General features: G+C 37.8%; 1 protein-coding gene across 1 annotated transcript in view; it reads right to left on the bottom strand.

The window, feature by feature from the left end:
* The window catches only part of MAGI2 (membrane associated guanylate kinase, WW and PDZ domain containing 2), a 1,457,999-nt gene that overhangs the window by 503,821 nt on the left and 938,119 nt on the right, over positions 1 to 16,059 (bottom strand). The window lies entirely within an intron of this gene.

Here is a 16,059-nt window from a genome sequence, read left to right as displayed (position 1 = left end):
TTGAAGACCTCTGTCGTTAAAGTGTTACTGGTGAAAGAACACTTGCACTTATACAAATGAAATAAAATCTGCTTTCTTCAAACTTCATCCCCAAGCCTGACAACTCAGACTAAATGATCCCAAGTTAGTTAGAGGATTATCTCATTAGAGTTACTGAGTATGAAGCCCCAACAATGTTCTAGACACTGTCCTGGGTGCTATACACATCCATTAATATGCTCAACAGTTATATGACATAAGTGTTTGTGCAGACAAATAAACCAGAACTCAGAGAAATCATGTTAACCCAGATCATACAGTTACCAAATGGCAGAGACAGGATTTGGATTTTGGAATAAATCTGGAGTTTTAATTGTGTCTGCTATGACACATTGCTTCCTATGATGTATATTTGTCCTACTCCAGGAAAATGGAAGGTAGTAGGGCCCGGGGGCAGTGAATGGGAGTCCCATAAGAAGGAGAGATGTGGGGTGAACCTGAGTCTGACCTGCTGTGGGATTTCTATTAGGTTTTGTCTGCTCCATAAAATCTGTTAGTTATATGTATTTTCCCCCATTTCTAGTTCTAAAAGTGTGTCCCCTCTATTAAAAAACAATGATGAAACAATTACATATCCTTGGAGGAAAATGCATTCTGAGATGCTCTCCAGAAAGTGAAGGTAGATTGGTATTGATTCACTGACCCAAAGTTGGTCTCATAGGTGCTTCCATTTTTGTTAAAACAGGGAAAAATTGGAGAAAGCACACTGTCATGATTACACATAGCAAAGCCGTCTGTGAAGTGATGGTTAACAGTCACCAAGGCTTGTGTATGCGCTTGTGAAAGTGCTCCATGGGGCCGCAAACACCATCATGATCTTGGTCACACTTCTGAGCTAATCAAGCTTCAGTCTCATATTTGTGAACCTTACATAAATCTGCAAATCCATATGGATTGCCTCATTCTGTCTGTCACACCTCAGAAGAATATTTCTCTTTATATGCAGAGTTTTAAAATAACACAAAGTTCTATGCAATAGTGCTGATGGGATTCAGGACACATTACCCCAAAATATGGCACCGTGGCATTTAACAACAGCAGAGACAGGAAGGTCACTCTCACCTTCTTCTCACCCATCTCCCCGTGTCCCCAGAAGAAGGCCATAAATCCCAGGAAGGATTTTCTAACCTGCCCCTGAAGCAGGTCATAGGACCCTCATTCAAGAGGTATCCTCCCTACACCCAGAGGAAAAGAACATCCTTATCTCTGAAGACACGGGGTCACAGGGAAGAACTTGAACAAACAGGCTATGCTAAGTTCTGCTAGGTTATTATCATTAAATCATACCCACTTTGTCCAATTACATTTTTCCATGACTGTCCCCTTTCCATCAAACCTAGCATAAAAATACATAGTTTGGCTGGGCGTGGTGACTCATGTGGGTAATCCCAGCACTTTGGGAAGCTGCGGTGTGAGGGGTGTGAGGATGGCTTGAGCCCAGGAGTTAGAGACTGGCCTGGGCAAGATGGTGAGACCTCATGTCTACAAATTAAAAGGAAAAAAAAACTAAAATTAGCCAGGTAAGGCAACACAGCCTCAGAAGGCTGAGGTGGGAAGGTTACTTGAGTCCAGGAGGTTGAGGCTGCAATGAGCTATGATCACTGCACTCCAGTCCAGGTGACAGAGTGAGGCACTGTCAGAAATAAATAAATAAATAGATGATACACAGATAAATAGATAGATTTAATTATTTCTTGGGACTTTGTTTCCTTGTGAAGGCTTCCATGTCACATAAAACTCAACCAGGGACCCTAAGAGGGTGGATGAATATCTTTCATTCTTTTAGTACACACTGGCCCAAGTATATATCAAAATTGGGGTTATTACTACTGACAAAATGAATAGTTCCAATTAAGTGTATATCTTGAATTTGCTACATAGTTATTCTTCATATATTTTTATTAAAAGTACATTGCTTTAGAGATGGCATCAACTTTCAGTTGCAATTAAACATCCCCAGATATTAGCTATGTTTAACTGACAGTTATTATTTAATATTTGTCCTCTTTTTAAACATAAAAGTCAAAGCAAAATCTTTCTATCTGAAAATTCTTCTTTAGTTGCATACATGGTACAACATAACAGGGTGATCAAAATCACCATTTTAGATAATTTGGATCTGAAATAAAGCACTGAGCTCTATTAGGCTGAATCATAAAACTGTCATTTTCATATGTAGTAAATGATAAAATATCAGAAATCTCATGTGAGATATATAAACACATATAAAATAAACTATTCTGGCTGTAAAAGTTTGTGTACATAAAGCTGCAGTGAGAAATATATTATGAATTATTATGAAATTAAGATATTACAAAATTAAAATAGCCCCAATTAAACACAACTATGGCAATGATAATAAAGTTATTTCTGAAGGCTTATTGTCTGCACTTGGGAACTGAGTTTATATTACCTATTTATGGTTGCTACCTGCTGATAAAAGCACAACACATCATTATTTATAGGGTGCTAAAGGAAAAAAGCTTACCACTACCACATTTGAGAAAGTCAATAAACATTTTTCATGGATGGATTTTAGTCAATGACTACACTTAGATATAGCATTTTAAAGTACTCAGCCCAAAAATCTAAACACTTATTTCTAACTGCATGTTTCTATTGCATTTATATATTTTACAACCTCCACTCTTACCACTAACCAGTATTGGGTGGACTCAAGTCTCAAATACTAAAAGCACATAATAATGTAAAACGTTTTGGGAAGAGTATTGCAATAAAAATCAGTAAAGCTATTACCATGTTTAAAGAAGAAAATCTAGTAGCTATTAAAGGCCTTAAATTCAATATATGTTAGCATATCTGGAAAGCTCTTCAATCATAATGCCCTATATTTGCTTACCAGTTTATATTTTTCCAAAAAGTTTACATATATATATAAGCTTATATTATGTCTCATAGGAACCCAGTGTTAAGAGGCAGAGAAGATAATAATCTTGTCACATGAAATGTGGGGAAAGCGAATCTCAGTGAGACTGAATGACTTCTAGGGGTCAACTTACGGTTAGGGGCAAAACTGGGTGGGACATAAACGTCAGTCTTCTGATACCTTTGCCCAGGGCCATGTGCACTTTGCTGACCAACTTGACCCAATAGTCACCAAACATACTGGTTGGGGAAGTGTGTGAAGTCTCCTGTTGGCACCAACATGGGCTGATTTCATGGGCTTCAGGACTGGATTCATCCGTTTACTTATGGGTACTGCATATCTTCATGTTACGAAGTTGTGACGACAATTCTAAAATGTTTGCACTGGAAGCTTAAAGAACCTTGTAAGAAGATGCAGACTAAAATGGAAGCACTTGTGGGAATGAGGAGAGTATATGAAGCAATACCCTTTCTATATGTAGGTGAGAACAGCCCTGGGGATGAAGTTATCTAGAACCAATGCTAAGAACAAGCGATCATTTTGCTCACTACTGTCTAAATATCTTCACATATTCCCATTTCCATGCTTTTCACAAGCTTTCCCCTTACAGAAACACACTACCTTCTCTTTCCAGTGTGAAAGCTACGCTTCCTCTGTTGGAATCCTCCACTTAAAGAATTGTGGATTTGCGGCCAGGCGCAGTGGCTCACACTGTAATCCCAGCACTTTGGGAGGCCGAGGCGGGTGGATCATGAGTTCAGGAGATCGAGATCATCCTGCCTAACACGGTGAAACCCCATCTCTACTAAAAAAAAAAAAAAAAGAAAAAAAAAAAAGAAAAAAAATTAGCCGGGCGTGGTGGCGGGTGCCTGTAGTCCCAGCTACTCGGGAGGCTGAAGCAGGAGAATGGCGTGAACCCGGGAGGTGCAGCTTGCAGTGAGCCGATATTGTGTCACTACAATCCAGCCTGGGTGACAGAGCGAGACTGTCTCAAAAAAAAAAAAAAAAAAGAAAAAGAAAAAGAACTGTGGGTTTGCAAGATGGCCTGGTCCAGACCTCTTATTTCAGAGGTGAGGAAACCGAGGCAAGGCAAGATTTTAATTTGCCCAAGTCCACACAAAGTGAGATTTTGGTTTCCTAACTCAGTGATGTGAGTTTTACCCTCTGTGCTGAATTGCCAATTTCTGCATTCATCTTTCCCTTTACAATTAGTTATATTTCCATATGTACTGTATATATCTCGCTAGAACAACAAAATTGGAAGCCCCCCCAAGAAGCTAGTTAGTATTGTTCTACTCTCCTGCCAAGACCTGGTACCATTTCCTGCTCATGACCTGGTGAGCTGAAATGCTAACAAAAGGCTACCTTTCTTCCAGAGCAATTTTAGAGAGAAGGAATTTTTTGGCTATTTCCTTTCCCATCTTACTTAGAAGTATTCCCTAGTCTTTGGGTATCTGGCCCTGTAGCCAAGTAATGGTGCTATGAAACACACATGGAGGCTCTCAGCACTTCTCCACTCTTCTAGCAAGCTCCTGAACCACCACTATAAAACAGGATGCTGACTTACCAAAACTAGAGTGAAAACTAGAGGAATATCACTACCCAGAAATACTTTCTAGAAGGTTAGTGACAGCCATATAGATATGGAACAAAAGTTTTCTTGTTACAGCCCTCCAAGGAACAAGCAATAATAAATGTTTTTCTTTTTCTCCACTTAAAAATTAATAATCCATTTCAGAGCTGATTTCAGTGTAATCAGAGGCACAGTTTTTGCTTATTATTTAAAATATAATTGAACATGTACATGTAAGAAAAGGATTTCAAACTTACAGCACAAATGTCATCTCCTCTCTAAAGTCATCTTGCCTACTCTAGGTAGTCTCTCTCACTGATCCTCTTTAGTACTTTATTGAAACTCTTCTTTTTAAAAAAATAGTTGATTGTGTATGTGACTAAATTCTCCTACTTAAATATAAATATTTTGAGTGTTCTATTCTTATTTGATTGTCTCCTCTAAGATCATGGTGTGTGGTAAATTCTTTATGTATCAATTGAATACAAATAAAATAATCAGTCGGCAATTATCTGATGTTATGAAGTTGGTATGAAATAAATGAACTTTACCTTTAATGTATTTATGTATTCCCATTTAAGGTGAATCAGAGAGAACAAAGAAAGAGATAAACATTAATTTAAAAAGAAATATGGGTCTTCCCCTAGCAAAGTGTGCTATATCAGCATGTGAGATATCAGCTGATTCACTGTGATTCAAATTCATAGTAGCAAGAAAGGAAAGTAACAGTTTTTAAGTATTCCTTTAGTATTTTTCATGATGACAATATCTTTCCTAAAAAAGTAACAATTTCTAAATTTCCGAAAAAGAAGAATGAACCTTAAGGTTCACTTTTGAAGTTATTTCTAAAATAAGGTGCTTTTAGCAAACACACATCTGTGAAAATGGTTACTTTTGACTCTGCAAGGTGTTAGTAACATTGAAACTAACCTAAAGCCCTAGCCCAGGAGGCCAAAATGTAGATTCTGTGATAATTTACAACCCTCCATCCTTCAGTTTCTCCACTGCCTTTCTGGGTCCTCATAATCACCTAAGAGGTCATATGATAAAATGACATTCTCACAAGTGTGGCAGTAATTGTAATAGTCCCAGCTGTGACTTGGTCTCAATAACTATTCAGTTGGCTCACGTGAGGGTGGTCATACAGCGCTTTCCCAGCTTTTCTAACAATGGATCCTTTGAGACACCGTTTTTTTTTTTTTTTCTTGTAAAGCCTTGTAGTCAACACACCAGGATGACTTTAAAGTGTCATTTATTTAATAATCAAGGTCATGCACAGGGTGCTATTTTACAGTCACTTAAATACACATGATACTAATTTTAAATTTCAGGAACCCAATTTCATTTTTGCATCTTAACAAAATGTAGTGTTCTCTGGTAATAGAGGAAAGGCTTCTATGTGTCCCTAAGTTATTACCCAGAATATATGCAAGATTATAATCATTACAACTCTACTTTTAGGAGCTTGCAATCTGAATTTCCAAAACACAAAAAGAAAAAGGCAAAAATAAAAAAAACAACAAAAGAAAAACAGTAGTGGGGCTCAAGACAAAGAAATTCCTTTCATGTTTGTTTTGTTTCTTTTTTTTCCCCCCCAGGTTGTAAAGATTTATAGGTGTATTTTGGGCTTTCTTGTTGCTACCCCTTGGTTGACTTGTGTATTAAAGAGTTTGCTATCTATTTTGAAACTACTCTATTAAGAAATTCCTCCCACTTTGGGAAGAAATAAGAAAAATGAAAGGGGTCAATAGTAGGTACATAACTCAGAAAAGATTAGTTGGTTATAAGTAATGGTATTTCCTATGGAGCTCACTTAAAGCAGTTAGTGATTTTGTAAATTTGATATTAATGAGCATAAAGAATTATCAAAGGGCATGTACTATTTGGTCTTATATTAAATATTTCCCATGCCAATTCTCGTATTAAGCTTAAAATTGTCCTGCTGAAAGGGAACCCACAAAGTAGAAAAAATACCTGAGAATCAGAGTGCTGGCTTAAAGTCCTATATTCTCCTTTACACTGAACTTTTGTTGTGATTCATTTTTTCTGTGCCTCCATTTTTTCGACTACAAAATATATGTGACTTTATACTCATGGTCACATCTCTGGCTTGAGAAGTGTTTAATTTTTGATAAAACATATGGATAATTCATCCAATAATTTTATATACACACAAACACATATGTGTGTGTATACATATATTTGCCACCCACTGTCACACTTGAGCAACTTCAATATTGGAAAACAATCCTACAAGGAAGAAAATGAAGAAAGAATAAGAAAAAAAGTGACTAAATAGAAGAATAAATAGGTTGGGTGTGGTGTCTCACACCTGTAATCCCAGCAATTTGGGAGACCGAGATGGGTGGATCATGAGGTCAGGAGTTCGAGACCAACCTGGCCAACACAGTGAAACCTTGTCTCTACTAAAAAAAGTACAAAAAATTAGCCAGGCATGGTGGTGGGCCTCTGTAATCCCAGCTACTAGGGAGGCAGAGGCAGGAGAATCGCTTGAACCCAGGAGGTTGTGGTGAACCGAGATCATGCCATTGCACTCCAACCTGGGCAACAGTGCACGACTCTGTTTCAAAAAAAAAAAAAAAGAAAAAAAGAAAAAGAATAAATAAAGTTATCTACATGGCGACTTACAGACTAAAAGAAATATTCACCAAAGGCATGCAGCTTTGAGGATGACAAAAGAAAAAAAAATTACATGTGCCATGCCCACACAAAGCAGGGATAAGCAACAGAATTGTGAGTGTGAGAAGGCTGAAGTTGAGAAAAAAAAAATTTATTAAGAGAGGAAGAAAGGAAAATGAAGATCAACATTAATAATTGACCTTGAGATAGAGTATGCAGCATAGAAATATTAAAAATCGGCAAACAGATTTAGATGGGGTTAGGACTATACATTCATTTTCAACATGGTGAGTTTGAAGTGACAGCAGAATATTCATGCACAGATGTCCAACTGACATTTGGACAGTTGGGACTGAAGTTCAAAAGAGAGGTGAGAGTTACAGATTGGTTTTGAGGAGTATTCTGGAGGTGATAATTGAAGCCATGAAAGTGGATAGAGTTTCCAAGGGAGAATGAATAAAATTACACGGAAAAATGTCAGATCCGATGTGGTAAAATGTAATCATTGGAACACTTAAATTATCATCTTCTAAGATAATTTATGATGTAAATGTTAATCTAAATTCTTTTAAAATTTTAAAAATTTTGAGTATTTAAAAACATGCAAAAATTCTTTTGTAGTTTCAAAAGAAAGGTGTTAGACAGAAATTGAACCTTTATTTTTATGAGAGCATCAACAATAATATACAACTAGAAATTCTTTGTGGGCTTCAGCAGTAGGCAGAGCTGGGTTTGAATTTCTGTTCTTCCCTTTGATAGCCTTTTGTCAGCTTTCTGATAGCATGCTCTTAACCATTACACAATCGTCCTGCTCTTATAAAGCCGGATTATCTGCTGAGAGCATCAGGAACTGTCATCTAGGATAAGGAGAGAAGGCTGATCAAGGACAACATATAGCCTTTCTAGTAGATGCAGCTGAGGCATAGCTCAGGATTTATAAAGATGTTAGGTTGCATCAACCTGGAACTTTCTCAGGCATTATACACTCAGGTATCCTAGGGAAAGGTAGAGGTGGTAATTTGTAGTTGGTGATCTTGGGTAGGTGTTGCAGAAAAATAGAGGAGCAAGGTTGGAACAGGGGTTCACAGAGATGTAGCAAAAACTTAGAAAGCAATGATATGCATAAAATCTTTGGAGTAGTTAAATGAACACACAGGTGTCAGGATTAATAGAAAGAAAAGAGACAGGAAGCAGACAGACTAGGAAGATACTGAGATCAAGAGCTGGTGGTCTCAGAAATGGAAAGAAGGGGTGGTAGGTAGGAGTGAGCTTATGAGAGAGATGAATTAGTGTTTGTTCTAGCAAGTACAAGATTCTGGGCAGGTGAGTAGGCGGTTGAAATAGAAAGGCCAATAGAGTTAAATAGCTTAGTAACTGTAAGACAACGTTATTTGTCAGGTCACTTACATGCATGTTGAAATATAGGTTAGCATGAAAGAAGACTACAATTTAGCCGCCAAAGTTTTCAGTCACAAAGGGAGTGATCAGGAGGCAGGTGACAGCAAGAAGTAGACGACAGTGAAAATAAGTATTATATTAAGTTGGTGCAAAAGTAATTGTGGTTTTTGCAGTTAAAAGTAATTGCAAAAAAAGAATTGAGGAAAGACGATATTAGACCAAGGTGGAAGACTAATGCCTAGAAGAAGTGGGGAGGATGCAGACTATCTCTTCTTTCTCCTGATCTGACATCAGAGTTGTGGGGTTTGAGAGAATGAGCTGCCTCTTTTTGGAATGAATGGATGAAGCAGCGGCACCCTCAGGGTCTTTCTCCTGATCTGACATCAGAGTTGTGGGGTTTGAGAGAATGAGCTGCCTCTTTTTGGAATGAATGGATGAAGCAGCGGCACCCTCAGGGGTTGAGCAGATTTCAACCAATGCAGGAGGCAAAGAGATCACTGTCTGAATTATTAACTAAGAAACACGTATCTGGGGGAAGGCAGGAAAGGTTGCAGGGGATAGGCTAAAGTAGGAATGAAGTAGCCTTAGAAAAGTAAGGGTGCAAAGGTATAAGTGAATTCGGAGGGAGAAAGCTATGGATGGCGTAGGATTTGGGGCAGCTGATAGAAAACCACAAGGAGGAGAGGCATGCTGTCTCAAATACCATAGCATGCTCACATGCCTCAGGACACACCTGCTCCCGTCTCTGGGAAGTAGTAACGACCATGATGAAGTTTGTGAAAGACTCACAAACGCTCTATTAGGGCCCATACTTCCATGGAGTTCACAGAAGGGAAACAAGAGAATCAGTTGGGATGTGGCAGTGATGTACATAAAGATATTCCATGTTACTGAGAATTACATGTACACATTCTACATTTTTCCTACTATAAAAAAATCAATCACTATTAGAGCATTAAAAGGAGTGTTTAAAAGAAGTGTTATTTGTGTTAACTTTTCTTGTTTTATTCATTTGTGTTCTTTCTTTATTCACTCCCTATTCCTGATGTTATGTGTCTCTCTGTAGCAGACTCAGTGTGGCACAGATGTCCCATACACCGTAGTGGAAAGGAAATGGTTTCCTTAGCAACAATAACCACACAAAAGCCAGCAGAATTTTCTTTGCTGCTCATGTGCCATTTTAACAGTTTGAGGAATCCAAACAGTAGGAAAGAATAATAAACATCTGATTGGAACATATTGCACTGGAGACATATAGAATGAATGCAAAAAGGCATCTGCTATTTATAAACAGTTGATGGTGATTTTGCGTGACCCGAACTTAATCATCATGATTCATTCTTTTTCTCAGTGAAACAGGTAAAAAGATCATACTATATCTAGTTGAGTGGAGTGAAATATACTCCCTCAAGATACTTTCACTGTCACTGAAATCTGATAATTGTAAATATATTTTTGAACCACTACAAGATAATGTCCTGGGCAATAATTGGATGTGTGCTAGGCAGAGAGATTTGTTTTGTTGTTCAAAGAGAGCCTCCATGAATTTACTGTTCCTAACTGCATCCCCCTAGAAGGGATTCTTGGAATTTATATCTCTTCTAGGCTTCTGCTACTGAATTTTTTCCTTTGCAGCTTCCCATTTTAGCAGTTCTAAAGTGAAGCTTGAAGGCCTCATAATTATATATGAAAATACATTCACTTCCCCCTCCATCTCTTTATTTTTCTCTTTGTGAGGTTTGTTTTTCTTTTTTTAATGAGTGGTCATTTGATTGGAATTTCTTGCCAGAAAGCTTGCCTGCTGACAACATGGTAGTAATGGTAATAAGTCTAGTAAAGAAAAAAAGAGAATTTGCAAATACGTGCAATTATTATAAATTGGTAGGAATGTTTTTAAAGTCTCTATTAAAGTCTTAATGTCCTGCTGAGCCATCCTTGCAAGATGACGGGGTACAACTGAAAAGGTTTTACAATTTGAAAGGTGAAAAATTCAAAGATGACTGCTAAACATGCAAGACAATTACTAGCTTAGGGGAAATTTTATTTGGGCTACTAAAGGGACTGCTTTGCAGAGACCATGGGGGCTGAATTCAAGGCTCAAAGGCCACCTGGGGCAGCATGCACCTTCCTGGGCCTGGCTATGGTGATGATTAGTGGAGTCACCTCAAGCACTTGGCCATTAGCTTTATGATGCAAAGCAACATTGATTCTAGGATTATGAGTTTTGGGGAACCAGAAGCGTGAAAAATGACAGACAAGAGCCACTCAAGAGATTCAGGAAATGAGCCAGAGCCGAGGTCCTAAACAGAAATTAACTCAGTGCCATACGACCCCAGTAATCCACAGCCAAGTGTTAAATCCCCCGGCAGATGACTTTTCTCAGAGGCAATTCTAAGAGCTATGATAAATTCTGTTGGTAGAAGAAGTTGCTGACCCTTCAAAGACAAAATGGCTATATGCTTTTCCATATCACACCTTACAAATAAAAATACCCAATACCTATGCCAAGTCCAATCTCCACAGGTGCAGAATTACTGGAAAGAGAGTACCCAACGAACAAGATTATAGTCAAAATATTAAGCACTAACGTTACCAAAATAAATCCATAGTATCTTATCACAAATATAGTGTTTGAGACTGCAAACAAGTCTAAGAAGTCTATAAGACTCGTAAGCTCTATTTAATTTGAGGCCTAAATTAAATTGGATTAGATCAAAGTCATATCTGAATAGTTATTTTTTTAAGTTGGTAACACATATTACACAGAACATGATTAATTTCTATGATAAAAGGGGAACTGCAAATTTTCAAATTTTGTAGCTATGGGAGATACATCAACTCTAAAAGATCACAACCAAATATGCTGTGCCACACCAAGGTTAACTGGGCAGGTAAGGATAACTGTGGAAGAACCCCGCACAACTGCCTTGTAATCGGACTGGGTGCTCTTCTCGGGGGTGAGGCTAGGCTCATGGATACCAGCTTTAATTTTATTCTGCTCATCGTTTTAGCATTACAGGCATTAATCTGATTTAATCTGTCATCTTGGATCAACCCTGAAAGTCAATGCTTCACATTTACTATGTAAATATAAGAAAAACATTCTGTTTTAATTTCATAACCACTAAATACTTGTAAATTTCTGTGGTGATGCCAGGAATCTGAAGTCTGCTCAATGATCCACTTATCAACTTCAATGCTGACACAGTTTCAGGTTAGCAAAGAAAGTTGGATAATTTTTGAAGTTATTTGTAAGTAAAGTTATTGCTTTTTGATTATAATAAGGTTTTTAATGTAAGGAGTTAGGAGCCATAGTCTTTATTGTCACCAAAAGCCTTAACTCTCGCCTTTTATATTACTGTATTAGAAAGTGACCTCAAAATACGTTACCCTCTGTCTATACAACCTTAAATATTCAGTTAAAGCACATGTGTTTGGCAGTCATTTAGCTCAGAATTCCAAGTATAACAATGTTCAGTCCAGGGCAAGTTACTTCATCTCTTTGACCTTCTTTTCTTCAACAATAAAATGGTTATGTAATACTTAACTTGCAGAATTAGTATAATGGTTACATTTTAAAAATTAGCACCAGGTATGGTGGCTTGCACCTGTAATCCCAGCTACTCAGGAAGCTGAAGCAGGAGGATCATTGAGGCCAGGAGTCCAAGATCAGCCTGGGCAAAATAGCGAGACCCTGTCTCTAAAAATTTTTTTTTTAAATTAGTGGGCCATGGTGGCATGCTCCTGTAGTCCTAGCTACTTGGGAGGCTGAGGTAGGAGGATCATTTGAGCCCAAGAGTTCGATGTTACAGTGAGCCATGATTACGCTACTGCATTCACAGTCTCAGTGACAGAGTGAGACCCCATCTCTAAAACATTAAAAAATAAAATATAAAGATTAATATATGTAAGATGTTCAAAAATGTCTGGCCTATACTGAGCACTTAATAACTGTTCATCTAGGCTGTTTTCAAATACTTTTTTTAAAAAATCACATCATTAAAACACATAAGATTAAATAAAACACCTGCTTGTCATTTTGTTTTCTTGTCATAGACAACACAGCCTTACTACTGGCCTTATTTCAGGAATTTCCCAAATTTTCTCCATTTTTCAGCTCATGGCACTACTAATCTATTTTATTCTAGTCCTGCAAGACTCTTACTGACAAAGAAGCATCATTTAGGACTTTCCAATTTTGAATTAAGAAAAATGGAAAATGACAAATTTATTTCTTCATGCAGTCAAACAGCATTTAGGAAGCAGCTGACTACCTGAAAATGGCAGTAATTTTGGCATCCTGGACTGCCACACATTAGTTCTGGGGGGCAGGCAGATCATTAAACCTCCCGGCCTCGGTTTAGTCATCTGTAAAATGAGGATAATGCTTGGGCTGGTTGCTGCAGAGAACACTGTGTAAAGACAACTATTCTAGGAAGCAATCATGAGGCTGAAAATGAGCTGACATTGGGTTGGTCCTTTCAAGGAGCAGGGGAATTGAGAAAGTCAGAGGTGTGCGATGGCCCTGTTGATGACATCTCTTGGAAGTCATTCCTTTATCTTATGCCTCACAGAACTGTGTGAGCCAAGGCATGGAGCTGGGAAAGCTGAGAGCGTGCTCAGAAAATGGGAAGAGGAAAAGACCAATTTTCTTGGACATTCAATGTGAAATACAGAGTGGAGTGAGAGAAGGCGGGAACAGATCCTGAACGGCGGAAGGATCCTGAGGGCCTTGAAAATCTGAGAATTCTATTTTTTAAAGTGTGAGAAAGTCATGGAGGTGAGAACGGCAGTCAGAATAGGGAGAAGAAAAATGCTTAAAAAGTATACCAACAAGATTGATCTGACCCTAATAGAGGACTGAATTTCACTGGTGAGTGAGTGCTAACAAAGTGATCTATTCAGGATGATAAAAGACAGGAATATCAACAGACACAGTTAAAGAAAAAAAAAAAAAAAGGAGGAGGACAACCAAGGTTCAAATGGATTTGTCCTCCAGGTACATACCCAGAGGTCAGGAGAAACAAGATGCTTACATTAGCAAGCTATATGTAGTAAAATCTATCCAATATATAGTACCATGAATACTTTCATTGTCCTAACATTTGAGAGGTTCCATCAGATAACATACTCTTTTAAATCCTTATTTTTGTTCTATAATTTCAGTGCTATAGCTGATTTTAAAATAGTAGCTTTTCTCATTGATAATAATATGTAAAACTATTATTTATAGCATCAAGTTCTAAAAAAATTCATGTAATCAGCCTGAGAATTGAAAAACTATAGCCTAATGTCTAAAACACAGTCTGAGATTTTATTCTGCTTCTGTCATAGATTTCCTATTTTAGATATGGAAAGTAATCAACTCTGAGCTCATGTCTCCTTTTTACAATATGAGGTTTTAAAATTTTGACTTACTACCAAACATGCAGTTTATAATATTAAAATGAAATTGATATAAAATATGAGAAAATACATAGTTTACAAAAACAAAGAGACTTTGTCCCTATTATTGTTCCCATTATTCTAATATGCTAAATAATTAACTCTCTAGAAAAACTAAATTCATAGTTGATAGGAAACCTTGACATTCAAGTTTTTAATTGCTGTACTTTTCTTCTATTTCTCCTCTTATTTACCATTTCAGAAGACAGGAACTATGAACCAGGCTCTTGAAAAATCAGAATTCATATGGAATTGCTCTATTCCAGGTAATAACTGAATCTGACACACAAAAAAAGACGCAACCACACCTTCTAAATACCTTGAAAGCCACAATAACAAAAGAGAGCCTACACACTACACGCACACACACATACAACTATCATGCATGATAAATGAGTGACTTTTTTTCTCTCACAGACAGAAATATTTCTGGCTTAATTAGTAGTTTTTGTATCAACTACCCAGTAAGATATATAGGTGTAGAGGAAAAGAAACCAGAGAAAACCAATCCTTTAATTAGCTTGCATCTATATGTACAAGAATAAACATCGTATAGACGTTCCTGACCTCCAGCTTCCTTCTCTCTCTCCCCTACTCAATAACATCACGCCTGCAGTGGCTGCTCTTTCCCCTGCACCGCCAGTTTTCCTCTCTTTACTGCATCATTTCAATCACATATACATATGCTAGAATATCTCCAATCATTAAAACAAAACACAACACACACCTATTTTCACCCCCCATCTCCCAGCAAACACCCAATTCTCTGCTTCCTCTACAGTAAAACTCCTTATAGGCAGTCCACACTCAGCCTTCTCTAATTCTTCTGATCATTTTTAAAATTCACTCCAATGAAGCATTTGTCCACACCGTTACAACATTTCTCTTGTCTCATTTACCAAGACATCCACATTGCAGATCCAGGGGTCCTTTCTCAGTTTTCATCTTAGTTGAACTTTGAGCAGCATTTGAAACAGCTGGTAAGTTTCTTAAAACACTTCCTTCAGTTAATTTCTACAAACACACACACTCCTTGTCTTCCTACTTCACTTGTTAATCCTTTTTGGTTTCTTTTTCTGGCTTCTTCTCTTCTCTCCAAACTCTAAATGTTTAAATTATAAGTGTTTAAGTCTGAGGATTGGTCTTTAGACTACTTCACTTCTCTATCTATACTCTATACGAAGTCATTCAGTCTCATGGATTTAAATACCATCTACAATCCAACAGCTTTCAAATGTATGTCCCTAGCTCCAAGCTCTGCACTGAACTCCAGATTCATGTATCCAGCTGCAGATCCACACCTGAACATAAACATCTATCATCTCAAGCTTTGCATGCTCCATCTGGAACATTTGATTTTGCATTTTGCCTCCTAACCTGCTCACCCTACAGTGATCCCCTCCCTAAATAGTAACTCTATTCCATGAGATGATCAAGCCCCAAATTCTGGAGTCATCTTTGATATATTTTCTTTTGCTTACACCTCTCATCCGATTTATTAGTAATTCTGTCATTGTATTTTTAAAATTTAACCTATGACCACTTCTCAGTGGTTCCACAACCAACTCCTGAACAAGTTACCAAACAACTGTGTGCTCGCCAGTCTCTCTGCTTCCACTATTGTTCCCACTCCCTAGTCCAGTCTCCACACAGAAGCAAGAGTGAGGCTCTTAAATGTTGTACATCATAAATGCATATAATTTGTGTTTGTAAATTATGCCTTAATAAAGCTGAAAAAAAAAAGTAAGTCAGACCAGTCATGTCCGTGCTCGAAACCCTGCAGTGTTCCAGAGCCCGCGTCCTTGCAGGGTTCTGAGTCTTTATTTCCTGCTCCAGACACCCTGATTTCCTTGCTATTCCTTGACCGTTCAGCACATGCTCTTCCCTCAGGCCCTTTTCACTTGCTGTTTGCCCTAAATTCATTTCCCCCCAGACACTTGCTTGGTCACTCCTTCACTTTCTTCAGGATTCTGCTCAGATGTCTCCTTATCAGAGAGGTCTTCCCTGACCATGCACTGTGACTACAGTAGGTTACCCCTGCCACATTTGTGCATGCCAACACACACACACACACACA

The sequence above is a fragment of the Colobus angolensis genome, unplaced genomic scaffold (assembly GCF_000951035.1).
Source record: "Colobus angolensis palliatus isolate OR3802 unplaced genomic scaffold, Cang.pa_1.0 Scaffold74, whole genome shotgun sequence".
Lineage (NCBI taxonomy): Eukaryota > Metazoa > Chordata > Mammalia > Primates > Cercopithecidae > Colobus > Colobus angolensis.
This window is presented reverse-complemented; position numbering and strand designations above follow the sequence as displayed.